General features: G+C 37.9%; 1 protein-coding gene and 1 long non-coding RNA gene across 3 annotated transcripts in view; one reads left to right on the forward strand and one right to left on the reverse strand.

Annotated features, from left to right (window-relative positions):
* UNC13C (unc-13 homolog C) overlaps positions 1-13088 on the forward strand; it is a 661317-nt gene that overhangs the window by 114999 nt on the left and 533230 nt on the right. The gene's annotated exons all lie outside the window — the stretch shown is intronic.
* Positions 7314-9525, reverse strand: LOC129050116 (uncharacterized). The gene is made up of 3 exons (XR_008513595.1): positions 9460-9525; positions 8701-8763; positions 7314-8380 (listed from the first exon to the last, which is right to left on the reverse strand). It is a non-coding gene; the product is annotated as an uncharacterized LOC129050116 (long non-coding RNA).

The raw sequence follows: 13088 nt of genomic DNA on the forward strand, positions 1-13088 counted from the left end.
TGACTTTTATTCTCAGATAGCAAAAATGTCCTTTGAACACTTCACTAAAGTCTTAGTTCATCAATTAAAGTGCTCACTCCTATAAAATAAGCAAAAATCTATTAAAGTTTTGTTACAATTCTTTCTCTCCCCCAGTTAAGGCCTGTGCAGCTATCTCTGAGTTTTGGCAAGTGTTATAGCTGAGACTTTCTCTTTGGGGTTGTTGGGGAAACCTGTCATCACAGGGGGTCTCTCACTCCTGTTCCACTGATATGGCCAAGTACAAAGTGATTCAGACATTTTAACTGCAATTCTCCCTTATCCCTGAGGTACCTATCCTAATAGCTTCAGCATCTTTCTGGTGAGGTATCCAAACCCATTCTGGTGGCCTTTCTGTGCAACATCTAAGACAACCCCACACAGATTCTCACACAGGTATGGTCCACATTTCTTCCATGGAAAATAATGCACATCATTTGTCCAATGAACTCTGGGCATGCAGGCTGTCCCAACATGGAAGCCTCACTATAGAACACCGTCCACCCCAGCAGGCAGACTGTTACAGTCTCTTTTCCTTTAGATTTCTCAGGCATCGTGTCTCTCAAACTCTAGGACATACAAATCAAGCTCTGTATCAGTCCATTTCATGACATTCTCCCTAGGCTTAATGGTTGAAAAAGCATCTCCTATTTCCCTTAGATCGGGTTTTAGTGGGGTAAGCAGGACCATCATTACACAGCATTCTCTCCAAAATTCCTCCAAACTCCAGAATCCTTCTTGGTTACTCCAACCTTACAAAAGCTGGAGTTGAATTTTCTGTTCCATGTCCGTGTCACCAAACTAATGTTAAACAACCTTCTCTACTTTTGTGGTCCCACTTTGCAGCATGAAAATAGTTGACACCTATTCAGTAGATTGATATTCAGTTTGTGGTCTTAGTACCAGCAGCAGCTTCACCTGGTAGCTTGAAGAAATGCTCAATCTTAGGTCTCATCCCAGACCTACTGAATGGGAATCTGTGTTTTTACCTGGTGCCCAGGCGATTTATATTGACAGTCACTTTTGAGAAGCACTAGCTTAGAGTACTCAGATGAAACAGAAATAAGAAATAACCCATTTTAACACTCTGTTACAACAGTATTATTCAACAAATTTATTGACCACTATTAGGTTCAAGACATATTCAAAAGGCTTACTTAGGGTCTTATAGAAAGGATTAGTATATATTAGTAGTTCCATAGGATTTTAGAGGGGAAAGATTATTTTATGACCGGAGATTCAGAAAGGGAATGATTTGACTGGAGTCTTGAAAGACACACAGCACGTGTCCATGTGGAATTGAGGAAACTGGTCATTTATGTAAAGGGATTAGAGTAAGCAAAGATGCAGACCATAGCTATATTCGACTAGAAAGAGAGCATGTGAAGGCAATAATGGGGGCAATACCAAGGAAGATATGTAGGTATGTGTGAGCCTTGAATGCTGAATTGGAGTTTGAACTTCATTTAGAAATGAAATGAGAGGGTCACTTTGGTGGGGTGTGGAGTGATTCTCCTTAGCTGCTGCTGTTGAGTGATAGCTTGAGACTTTCATTCAGATCTGAAGCTTAAAATCTGGCTGGTGCAGAATGCATAAGTCTGGAGATGCGGGCTGGGTTGTGCTAGGTGTGGGATTCCATGTTTTATCACATGGTCTTTTGATGCTGCTCATTTCTCTATTTGGAAAAAAAAAAGTCTGTGATAGACCAAGAACTATGGCCTCAAAAACTCTCAGCAAATTTTAAGAGGGGAACAAGCTGGATATAGTATTTTGGAGGCTGTTCTGGAGAAGTGCCAATTTTCTTTTCCCCTTCACAGCAAAACTTATCTAGTTGTCTGTATTTACTGTCTCTAATTCTGCATCTCTCACGCTCTCTTCAATATGGATTATGCCCCATTCTGATAGTGTCTCCTCCCCAGCTGCCAGAGTACCCTTTAAAATTATCGAATTATAAAAATTCCCTGTTTTTGCATGTAAACAACTTAGAATACACACTAACTTTCTTACCATTGCCTGACATTTAGAATGGTCTGGCTCCGACCTTTCTCTCCAACCCTGTCTTGTACTCGTCTGCCTCCTTTAACTATACTCTAGACTTCCAGGCCAGCAGCAGAATAAAGCATGAAATAAGAGAGATCTAGGGAAAAAGAAAAAGAAAATTTTGCCTATTTCTCTCTCTCTATATATGTATGTAAATATGTTTTTAATATTCAGAAGGATATATGATAAAATAATAATTATAGCTATTTTAGGTGAGAGAGAGGATATCGAGCTTAAATGGGAAACTTTTGTCTATACTATTTGAATGCAATTCTCTGCAGTAAAAATATATTCCCATATGTTTTTGAAGTATATTCCTGAAATTTCTGAAGTCAGAGACTTAACAAAAAGTCTCAGTTAGGATACAGCCTTTCCCTTCTCCAAATGCCTCAAATAAAGACAATTTGATCATTCCTATTTAGTGTTCTCATAGTAGTGTAGATATAGCTCTACTCTAACATTGCTTTGTCCTTCAAATATTTATGGAACACCCAGTCTTTTGTATTTGTCTAAGACAGTCACTGCTCCTTCTTTCAAGTTTTACTTTGCATAATTGTTTTGGTGTACATCTCTCCTTCAAAATTATCATCTATTTTACCACATGTACTATTTGTTAGTTGGCTTTGTCCATTTTAACAACTTGTCTCAGAGGTTTTTTTCTGACAGGAGATATGGATCTACCTTAATCTCCCCAATGTGTAAGAAAATTAGGTGTTTTAATGGAGAACTTGAGACAGCTCTTTCTAAGGAGATTATGCGGTACTGATGAATTACAATGCCTGGTATTCTATGTAGCTTGATGACTATCAGGCACTTTTTCATTTATTTCTCCTTTAACTTGTAATGGAATCTGGGCCCCAAGTGAAATGAGTTATTTTCTAGACAGAAAGTATCAGAGGCACAGAAGTTTAAATAACTTAATTATCTTTGTAGCAACTTCTAGGAGTGGATCCAGAAGGAGCTGTGACCTCAAGTCCTCATGTAATTCATCTAGTAGTAGTTCATCCATTTGTTCACCTGTCCATCTCTCTTGGTCCACAAAGGATTTGAAATGGTTAACTGTGTGTAGTTATGTGACTGATATTCTTAGATGATTGATCTCTAAGAGGAATTCATCAAAATAACATTCAGATCATTGTTAGAATAACTTGCTTGTAAAATAAGTATTGTGATGGGAGCAACACTCATTTATATATAGACTCTGGGGTTTTTAGAAAAGAGTAAGCCTTTCTCTTGAAGAGACATTTCATGTATGTGAAATGACTGTGAACGTTTCTTTGCTTTATCAGTTTAAATGTGCACTGACTGTTGGAAAAGAATAAAATTAGGTGTGATTTTGCCAGTCCAGAAGTTAGTAACAAGTCACAGAAGATTCAGTAGTCTCAGCTGGACAGAGGGGCCAGGACAGGCCATTCTGGGGATAGCTGGGCTTTATAAAGCACATGCTCCACTTTGGTGACTCCCTCTGTAGCATTTTTATTTTACTTTATTTTATTTTGAGATGGAGTCTTGCTCTGTTGCCCAGGCTGGAGTGCACTATGGTGATCTTGGCTCACTGCAACCTCTGCCTGCTGGGTTCAAGCAATTCCACTAGCTCAGCCTCCTGAGTAGCTGGGATTACAGGCATGCGCCACCACGCCTTGCTAATTTTTTATCTTTAGTAGAGATGAGGTTTCACCATGTTGGCCAGGTTGGTCTCAAACTCCTGACCCCAGGTGATCCACCCACCTCAGCCTCCCAAAGTGCTTGGGATTACAGGCATGAGCCACCGCATCTGGCCTGTCCATAGCTTCTTTTCCTTCCTCCCAACTTCCAGGAATTGTAAGAAGCATCAGATTCCCAATCCACTTTTACACACATGCCTCCATGTTGTTTCTAAGAATAAACATGTTGTTTCACTTCATGTTTTTTTTTCTTAGTAGATTATAAAAGAAACACCAGCATAAGATAAACAGGTCTGTATCATAATAAATTACATTTTTCTAAGTTATAATACAGCTGACAAATGTATACTGTTGAACTTTTTACCATAGGTACACTTTAAAACATTTCACCAGTAAAACATTTTGACCAAGAAAGTCAGTGTTTTCTTTTTGATAGTTTGCAAATGGTGATCTTTCTAATGGAGATTTCCGTCTTCATCAAATGTCAGCGAATCTCTAAAGGACATTTTCATTCCCTAATATACTGCTAAGGAGGGTTGGCTGAGTTTGAAATAGGTGAGGATGGAAGGTCTGACCACAACTGCCTCTTTAAGTCAGAGCCAGTACATGGATTGTTAATTCTGCGGCTTGCAATGTGTTGCCTTATGTATTTTATCTACCAAATAATTCTCCTGAGAGAAAACTTATCAGAGGCTTAGCAGTCCCTTGGTTTTAATCAAATATGTCCAAAGATGTTGATATCACTTGATGAGCTTGTAAAGTTCTTTACTTGAAAAAGGGAAGTTTTGTCAAGAGTAGAACCAAAAGTGATAGCAACTTCAGGATGATCCCCAGCTTCTCTGTGCCTAAGGGCGACAGAACTTTCCAGGGTGTTCAGTATAAGAGGCTAAAGCATTTAAGTTGGATGAAATGCTCCCCGTTCTATCTTTCTCCCATGGAAAAATCCAGGTCAGGGTTAAATCTAATTTTCCTCTGGCTCCAAGACTCTGCTCCAAATCGTATTACTGAACTTTGCTTGGGAAGATAGCAAACCCCAATAAGTGATCTCACTATAAATAGATGGCCATGCATTTCAAGGTGACCCTCTCCAGCAACCCTGCTGTATTTCTTCAATACATGTGCTTCCTAATACCCCAAGATGGTCACTTAATTATCTTTTCCTTTTTTCTTTCCACCTCACCATTCATATTCACATTCTGATGAAATTTTTCAAACTGTAAAAGGAAACTAGAAGCATTCAGAGAAGAAGCCCATCATCATCTCAGCATCATTGAATTCCCAAACCTAAGTGCATTTGTACTCGAATATTCCCCCTTTGATTAAAATGAAAGAAAATCCCTTGCATTTCATCTGCTTGCAAAATTAGAGTGCAACCCATCCACTCTAAGTTTTTCAAGCATTTTCTCCTATAAAGTAGAAGTGCGCTTTAATATATCCCACATTTAAAAAAATACTTGGTTGGGCACAGTGGCTCATGCCTGTAATCCTAGCACTCTGGGAGGCTGAGGCAGGCGGATCACTTGAAGTCAGGAGTTTGAAATCAGCCTGGCCAGCATGGTGAAACCCTGTCTCCACTAAATATATAATACAAAAATTAGCCAGGCGTGGTGGTGGGCACCTATAATCCCAGCTATTCAGGAGGCTGGGGTATGAGAATTACTTGAACCTGGGAGGCAGAGATTGCAGTCAGCCAAGATCCTGCTACTGCACTCCAGCATGGGCAAAAGAGTGAGACTCTGTCTCAAAAAAAAAAAAAAAGTAAATAAATAAATAAAATTAAATTCTCCTCGCACTCCTCCAAGTACCTTATTTCTTTTCTCCCCTTCACACAATGCAAGAGTTTTCTCTATTTGTTGTCTCTACTTCTTCACTTCTTGTTCTCCTTTAAATTTACTTCTTTGAGAGTTTTTCCACCTATACCTTGAAATGCTTCCATCAAAGCCAAAAATAAAATCCACACAGTCAAATCTCATTTTCACAGCATAACTTGATATGACTGGTCACTCTCTGCTTATTGACATATTCTCCACTCGTGGCTTCTTTGACACCACATTCATTTAGCTTTCCTCTTACCTCACGGGCCATTCCTTTTCAGAAGTGTCTCCAACTCCTGCATACAAATTCTAAATTTTGGTGCATTTCAGGCTTTTGACCTGGGTCCCTTTCTCTTCTCCATTTACACTCTCTATGTGATTCCATTCAGCCTTATACTTTTCTTTGAATTGCATTTTTATGCTGAGAACTTTGTATCTTTAGCCCAGATCTCCATTCTGAGCTTAGTACGTCTATATCCAGTTACCTATGTGGGAGATGTTGCATACACTTCTCCAACTCAGTATCTCAAAAAAAAAATAGTTGTTAAAACTGAAAAATTCATTAGCAGTCCAATTAACATTATTTCAAAACCTTTCTTTCCACCTGCTCCATCATTGCCACCTAATCCATGCCATCATCTCTTTTGGTGACTGACCACATGGATTTTTTAAGCACTTCTCCCTGCTTCATTCTTGCTCACTCCTCTTCTCACTCCCCAGTCCATTTTCACAAGCAGAAGGAATGAATTACAAATACATTGACTGAGGTATAATATATAGTACACATGTAGTAAAGTGCATAAATCTGAAGTGTACACCAAGTAATTAACATCCAGATCAATACCTGTTGTTAAGCCCGTTTCAATTTTTTAATAATTTTTATTTCTAAGATTTCATTGGATTTGTTTAATTTAGATTTCTGTTTTATGGAGAAATTCTCCATCTTGTCACATATTTCCTTCAATATATTTATGATGAGTTTTTTTTAAAGCCTGCCTTTGATAACTCTAATATCTGGATAACTGTTAATCTGCTTCTGTTTTGGTTCCTTTTTTTTTTTTCTTGATTTTTAGTTATTTGGCTGGTAGCACACAGACAGAACAAAATCCAAATTTCTTGATTCACAGGCTATTACTATTTTTACTGCTGCTCTGCTGCTATTTCTCTGCCTCTGTCCTTTATTGCCATATTGAGTTATTTTACAATAGAGTTGTTTCCTTTTGTTCTCATCTCTCAGAGTCTCCTATTCCTTTCTCCATTGTTTATAGCTATACTTTATAAATACTTTTAAAGCAGAAGAACCTATTTTTTTACTAAATAAAATTGTATTTATAATTCCCAGAATAAACAAGATAAAAGTGGAGTTACTTCAGGTCAAGTGTTGGAGAGATATGGAGTTTATTCTATTTGCTCCTCCTCATTATCCTTCCCATTTTTTTTTTTTTTTTTTTGAGATGGAGTCTTGCTCTGTTGCCTAGGCTGGAGTGCAGTAGCACTATTTCTGCTCACCGCAACCTCTGCATCCTGAGTTCAAGCGATTCTCCTGCCTCAGCCTCCTGACTAGCTGGGATTACTGGCATGCACCACCACGGCCAGCTAGTTTTTGTATTTTTAGTAGAGATGGGGTTTCACCATATTGGTCAGGCTGGTCTCAAACTCCTGACCTCGTGATTCGCTCGCCTTGGCCTCCCAAAGTGCTGGGATCACAGGTGTGAGCCACCGTGCCCAGCCATCCTCCCCATTCTTATACTTGGGTAACCTAGAGAGCCAAAGAATGGATTTCAAAAAACACTGGCATGTGAATCAGTTCAAATTATTAAACTGCTTGCATTTGTTCAGTGCTCCTTGCATTACAGCATTCTTGCCTGTGTATTATCTCATTTGATGCCTGCCTACTAGATCCTGTGTGAAGTATCTAAGACACGGAATTTGACCATAGTCATATTATAAGTGAGAAAACTGAGACTCACACAGATTTGGCAAATTCCCATAAGTCATACAAATAAACAAATGAACCTAAGTATTATAGCTTGGAGTCTAGTAGGTTTTCTTTCATGCGCATGCATATAAACTTCTGCCAGATCCTTCTTAATACAGTGGACTGGGGGCTAGACACACAGTCTAACCTGAGAATGTACTGGCCTAAAGTATTTTTATTAAAATTCAGTTTTTCAACTTTCAAAGATGTCAAAGGGTGTTCACAAGTACCTTGAGAGCCTCCTGTCCTGCCTGAAGGATTTTCAAGTGCAAAGCAGCCTTGTTGCTGCAGGACATGCTTGTGTATGTCACACTCTGGATACACAGAGCCGTCACCTACACACATCTTTCCCTAAACTCTTGAGGCAGGTCTGCAGAACTGGGAATGTGCTGCTCAAGTAGAGGTGTTCTATCCATGTTTTACAGGGTGCAAGAAAAACAACAACAACTACATTATAATAAATAGCTTTTGTGTATGTAGCTACTATTTTCTACTTTCTCAATGTGGAGTACTTTTAAAAAGCATATTCTTTTAAATGTTTAAATGTGTCCGAGTGTTCATTCTAGTGTTGTTGAAATGCTGTCTTTCTTCCTCTGCATCTCTCTTTAGCCATATTTCCCTCATATGCTCAGAACATGCATCCAAGGGGCGTTCACCCAGTCCTGGTGACTCTTGTCTCATGGGGATAAAAAGAACATTGGATTGGTCCTCCTGGAGAGTAGCATTCTTTGCCAATGTTGTTGCCATAGTTCTGGTGTCACTGTCAAAAATAAGTGATCCCTTGGCCAGCTGCAGTACTTGCATCTTGCTGGAAGTCTGTTGGTGGCTGTAGCAGATTAATACTTCTAGTCATGACAGTCGTTTTTCTGGAAGAAAGGTAGATTTTGTCCTCTGTGACTGAAGTTCATTGTCTGGCAGTTTCTCAGGGTACAAATTGGGGAGAGAAAGCCCTCTTTCTGCAGTATTTTTCTCAGAAGTATTTGTTTCATTCCGATCACAGACTTGTGGTCCAATCATTATAACTATGATACACAAACACACACACACTCTCTCACAGTACATGCACATGCTCTCTTACACATAGACATACATCTCACAATTCTTTTACACACACAGAAGCACCTGTACTCTCACACTTATTTTAAGTGGTTCACCAGGGTAAGTAAGCACAGCCTGTCTTCCTTACCTTATGTTCCGGCCTTTGGGAGCTGAGATCTTACATTCTTATACCCAAAGCACTTTCTGTTTCCTAGAACAAGATGAATAATATTTCTTCTAAGAAAAATGCATAGCTGGTCATACGTACAAAGCAAATTATAGTTTACCAACTGTGTTCAAATTAACTTTTCTGAAAACACAATAGTATTACTTCACTTTTGTAGGTTAAAAATATTTTTGTCAGTGCAAATCCAACACAATCCTTCTACTAAATTGTCTTAGCTGAGTATCTTGTTTCCCTGTCATTATTGATTGCCTTGTTCTTTCATTTAATTAATTTCTGTGACCCTGTCATTTTTTTTTCTACCTGTACCATCACCATCAGACCTATCAGACAACTCTCAATACTGTTTTCCAAACACATAGACCATTTTTTTTTTTTTATGAGGCAGAGTCTCACTCTGTAGCTCAGGCTGGAGTGCAGTGGCGCCATCTTGGCTCACTGCAACTCCACAGTCCCGGGGTCAAGTGAGTCTCCTGCCTCAGCCTCCTGAGTAGCTGGAACTACAGGCGCCCGCTACCACACCCAGCTAATTTTTTTTATTTTTAGTAGAGACAGGGTTTCACCATGTTGGTCAGGATGGTCTCGATCTCTTGACCTCATGATCTGCCTGCCTCCCAAAGTGCTGGGATTACAGGCATGAGCCACCATGCCCAGCCACAGGTAGACCTGTTAAGATATTGTGTCAAGTCCTTTTCTTTCTTTCACGGTCCTTGGTCGTCTCACCTCAGCGAGCCCAGGTTTGGACCCATTGCTCTGGATACTTGCTGTACCTGCTTCATTGCTCTTCCTAGGACTTCTGTTAGCACTCATTCTAGGAATTCCCTTCATTGTCCTTAAACAATGCCTGGATTCTATATCTTTTTGGGTTTGTCTTTTTGTTTTCATGGAAGTCAGTATCTTCCAGAGAAATAATCAATAAGAAAACCACTTTTTCATCTTTTTTTCCCGTGAAGAATATTCATGTTTGGAAATGTTTTTGTCTATGTTAACTTAAAAATATATATTCTTAGATTTTTTCCCCCCTGGCCACACACAAATTTCTTGATTCTTTTTCTTTGGATTTCATTTAAGATTTTCATGATTGATCTCTAATGTTCTTATCTGTTTTATTTTCCTTCCCTTTTCTTTGTATTCTAACTTCAAGTGATTTTCTGAACTCCTTTTCTCAGCACTTAATAGTTATATTTCAGCTATCAGATTTCTAATAGTCAAGAGTTCTTTCTTATTTTCTGATAGTTAAATTTTAGTAGTGTCTTATGATGCAGTATAATTTTTTGTTTCTCTAAATAATTATATTTACAGTTTTTTTTAAAATTCTGGTTCCTAATTGTTTCATATGCTGATTGTGGTTCATCTGGGTTTTGATTTTCCAGTTTGATTGTATCCACCTTTCATATTAGTGATTTGTCTTTCATTGTTTTGTATTCCTTGTCTGTTGGTTCATATTGTAACAATAAGATACTGAGAAGGTGGCTGGTGCTGTGTATTCTCTGCTGGGCTTTGGTAACTGGAGAGTTACATTCTGGGGTATTAAGGTGGCAAGGCTGAATTTGCATTGGTGTGTATGCGTTTGTTTAAAAGTGCTGCCAATGTCACTTTCTGGAAATCTCATCTCTAAGGCTCTTCACTTTGTCCGGAGGAAAAGCCCCAGTTTTTCTACCTGAGGGATATACACCTGCTCCTGTGGTTCCTGGGAGCAAGATGGACAAGAGAACTGATAGTTCAATAGTTCTTATATGGATTTTATTTGACTTTTTAATTTTTATCTCAGTCTCACTTTTTGCCTGGAGTTTCTGGATCCATAGCTTCTCAGATTTAATTTTGCATGAGAATAAACCTGAGGTATTCTTCCCAAGGCAGTAACAGTCTAACTGCCCATGATGGTGAACAGGACATGGGGGGTCTCAGCAGTGTTTTCAGATGGTCAATTATTCTCTTGCTTTCAGCTCCTTTCTCTAGGCCCACAATTCTTAGCACCTGCTGCATCTCAATCTGGAGACTGTCAGGGTTCTTCTGATGAGAATAAATTGAATAACTGCCCACATTAGGCCCTTTCCCATTCTCTTTCCTTCATTCTGAAGGTTTTTGTATATTTTTTATTATTATCCTTTGTGTAAAGTCATAACAGGGAGAAGAAATTAATGTGTTTGGCCAATTCATGAAGTTTAAACAGAAGTCACACGTTGCATTTTAAAGTCTCAGGTGAATAAGGAATAGAAAGCTGTAAACACTCTTAACTACACATGAAAAAAACATTTCTACTACTGTGTGATGAAAATATAGAGACAGAAAAACTACACAGACTATTGCAGAAATCATAAAAATCGGAACTATGTCCTATGATAGTAGGAATGAATAGAAGAATGTGAAAGTGAAGAGTATGTAAGTGGTGGTTTCAACCAGATTTCGTGACTGGCTGAATATGACAGTAAATAGAATAATTGGAATAAACAAGTAGGATAAAAAGTATAAGATTATTTTATGGCTTTTGACTAGATGACTAGCTAGAAGCCATCACCATCCTTTGAACAAAGGGAGTGCAGAAGGAAGATTGGCAGAGTTGCAGTTCAGTTCTATTTTAAACCTACTAGAGTGGAAATGATCATTAGGTAGTTACTTCCTTCTTGGAGTTTGAAAGAAATGACTCCAATGTGTGCTGGAGTCTTCTTCAGTGAAGTAGTTGTAATGAGCCCTGATAATTCTGTGTTGGTACAGCAGTCTTTCTAGATCCCTTAACTTATTAAGCAGATTTTAGTAATAAAGTAATTCATATTCAGAAGCATCTACCTTTATTTGAAATAAAGAATTTTAAGACTTCATGAGTTGTACAAACTCATGTTTATAGAAACAGAAAATAATATATGTAGAACTAGCTCTGAAGCCTACAGTTTGGGATTGTCAAAGTGGGTAATTTCCTTTCTTATAAAAATGAATCATTACTGATGTTCAAGTCTTGAAGAGAATAAATATTAAAACAAGAACTTGAAATTCTCCAATGACCACCTAAAACTCCTCTTGTTCTTAAAAAACAGATCAAGCAAAAATATTTTCAGGTTTGCTTTTAAAAAGTGATTCAGATTTGAGAGGTTACACAAAATGACTTGCAGTGAGTTTTCTCAGTAACATTTAAGTATCATTTCATACACATCCTTGTTCTCTTATTGCTCTTCTGTAGTTCCAGCAGAAAAAAAATTATCTCCCATCCTTTCTTTAACTGAAGTTAATCCTTCATTTTCTGTTCCATGTGCCATCTCTTCTTATCATTTTCCCCACCAAATTTATTTCTTTCCTCAGTCATTCTATCCTTCCATCCCTCATCTGAAATAAACATTTAATAGATACCTACTATATGACTCAGTTTTAAACTAGCCAAAATATCAAACCAGCCCATGTGATTAATGGCAACTAGACAATAGTGAACATTGAATTGAAGGTGGCAGTAGCAGCTGGTAGTGAGGCAAGGAAGAAAAGAAGTGCTTTTCTTGTTTCAGAGTTTTCAGACTAACAGCCACATGGCAGAATACTGGCTCAGGGGAACTCTTGCTCTTATATGTTCCCTGCTGTGTAGAATGAAAGATACTTTCAAAGTGAAGTTACGTTCCTGAAAACATACATTATCCAAATTAGTTTGTTTCACAGGTTATTATACAGTAGGTATCATGTGACCATCTTGAAATTAAATATATTTTTGTGTAGAACTATATCAGAAAGTTAGAAAATACATTATTACAACTCCTTAAAAGAAAATTGTGACTAATATTTTTGACTGTTTATTTATTTCAAATATTAATTCCATATTGCAATTATGCCTGAGCCTTTGTCTAAATTTTTAATTTTTAATACACCAATAATCGAGCTAAATACAGCTGAAAAAATAAGGGCTACCTAGGTATGAGGGGAAAGAAACAGCTATAACGAAAAAATGTATTTTAAATGATAATCATTCAAATATTAACAAGCATTATAAGCATATAATTAAAAAGCATTTATAAGCCAGTGTGTTGGTTTAGTTTTTGATGCACTTGAAGTGCTTTGATGCATTGCTTGATAAACACAAGGATTTGCCCGGTACTGAGTTACAATATAGAGTCTAATATAAAGCTGATGACCTGGATCCCATTTTTCAGGGGCCTTGCAGTCTACAGGAGAGGCAGTGAATTAACGCAGTTTTTAAAGTTTATGATATTAATTCAACTTTTGAACCCAGCTGAGAACAGGAGAAGAAATGGACTTCAATGATGCTGCTTCTTTTATCCAGAATGAGAACTCACCTGTTAGTTTAAAGGGAATTATTATTGTGATGTGTAACACAGAGTAGAGTCCTTTCTCAAGCTTTTGTACTAAATAGCATT

The sequence above is a fragment of the Pongo abelii genome, chromosome 16 (assembly GCF_028885655.2).
Source record: "Pongo abelii isolate AG06213 chromosome 16, NHGRI_mPonAbe1-v2.0_pri, whole genome shotgun sequence".
Classification (NCBI taxonomy): Eukaryota; Metazoa; Chordata; class Mammalia; order Primates; family Hominidae; genus Pongo; species Pongo abelii.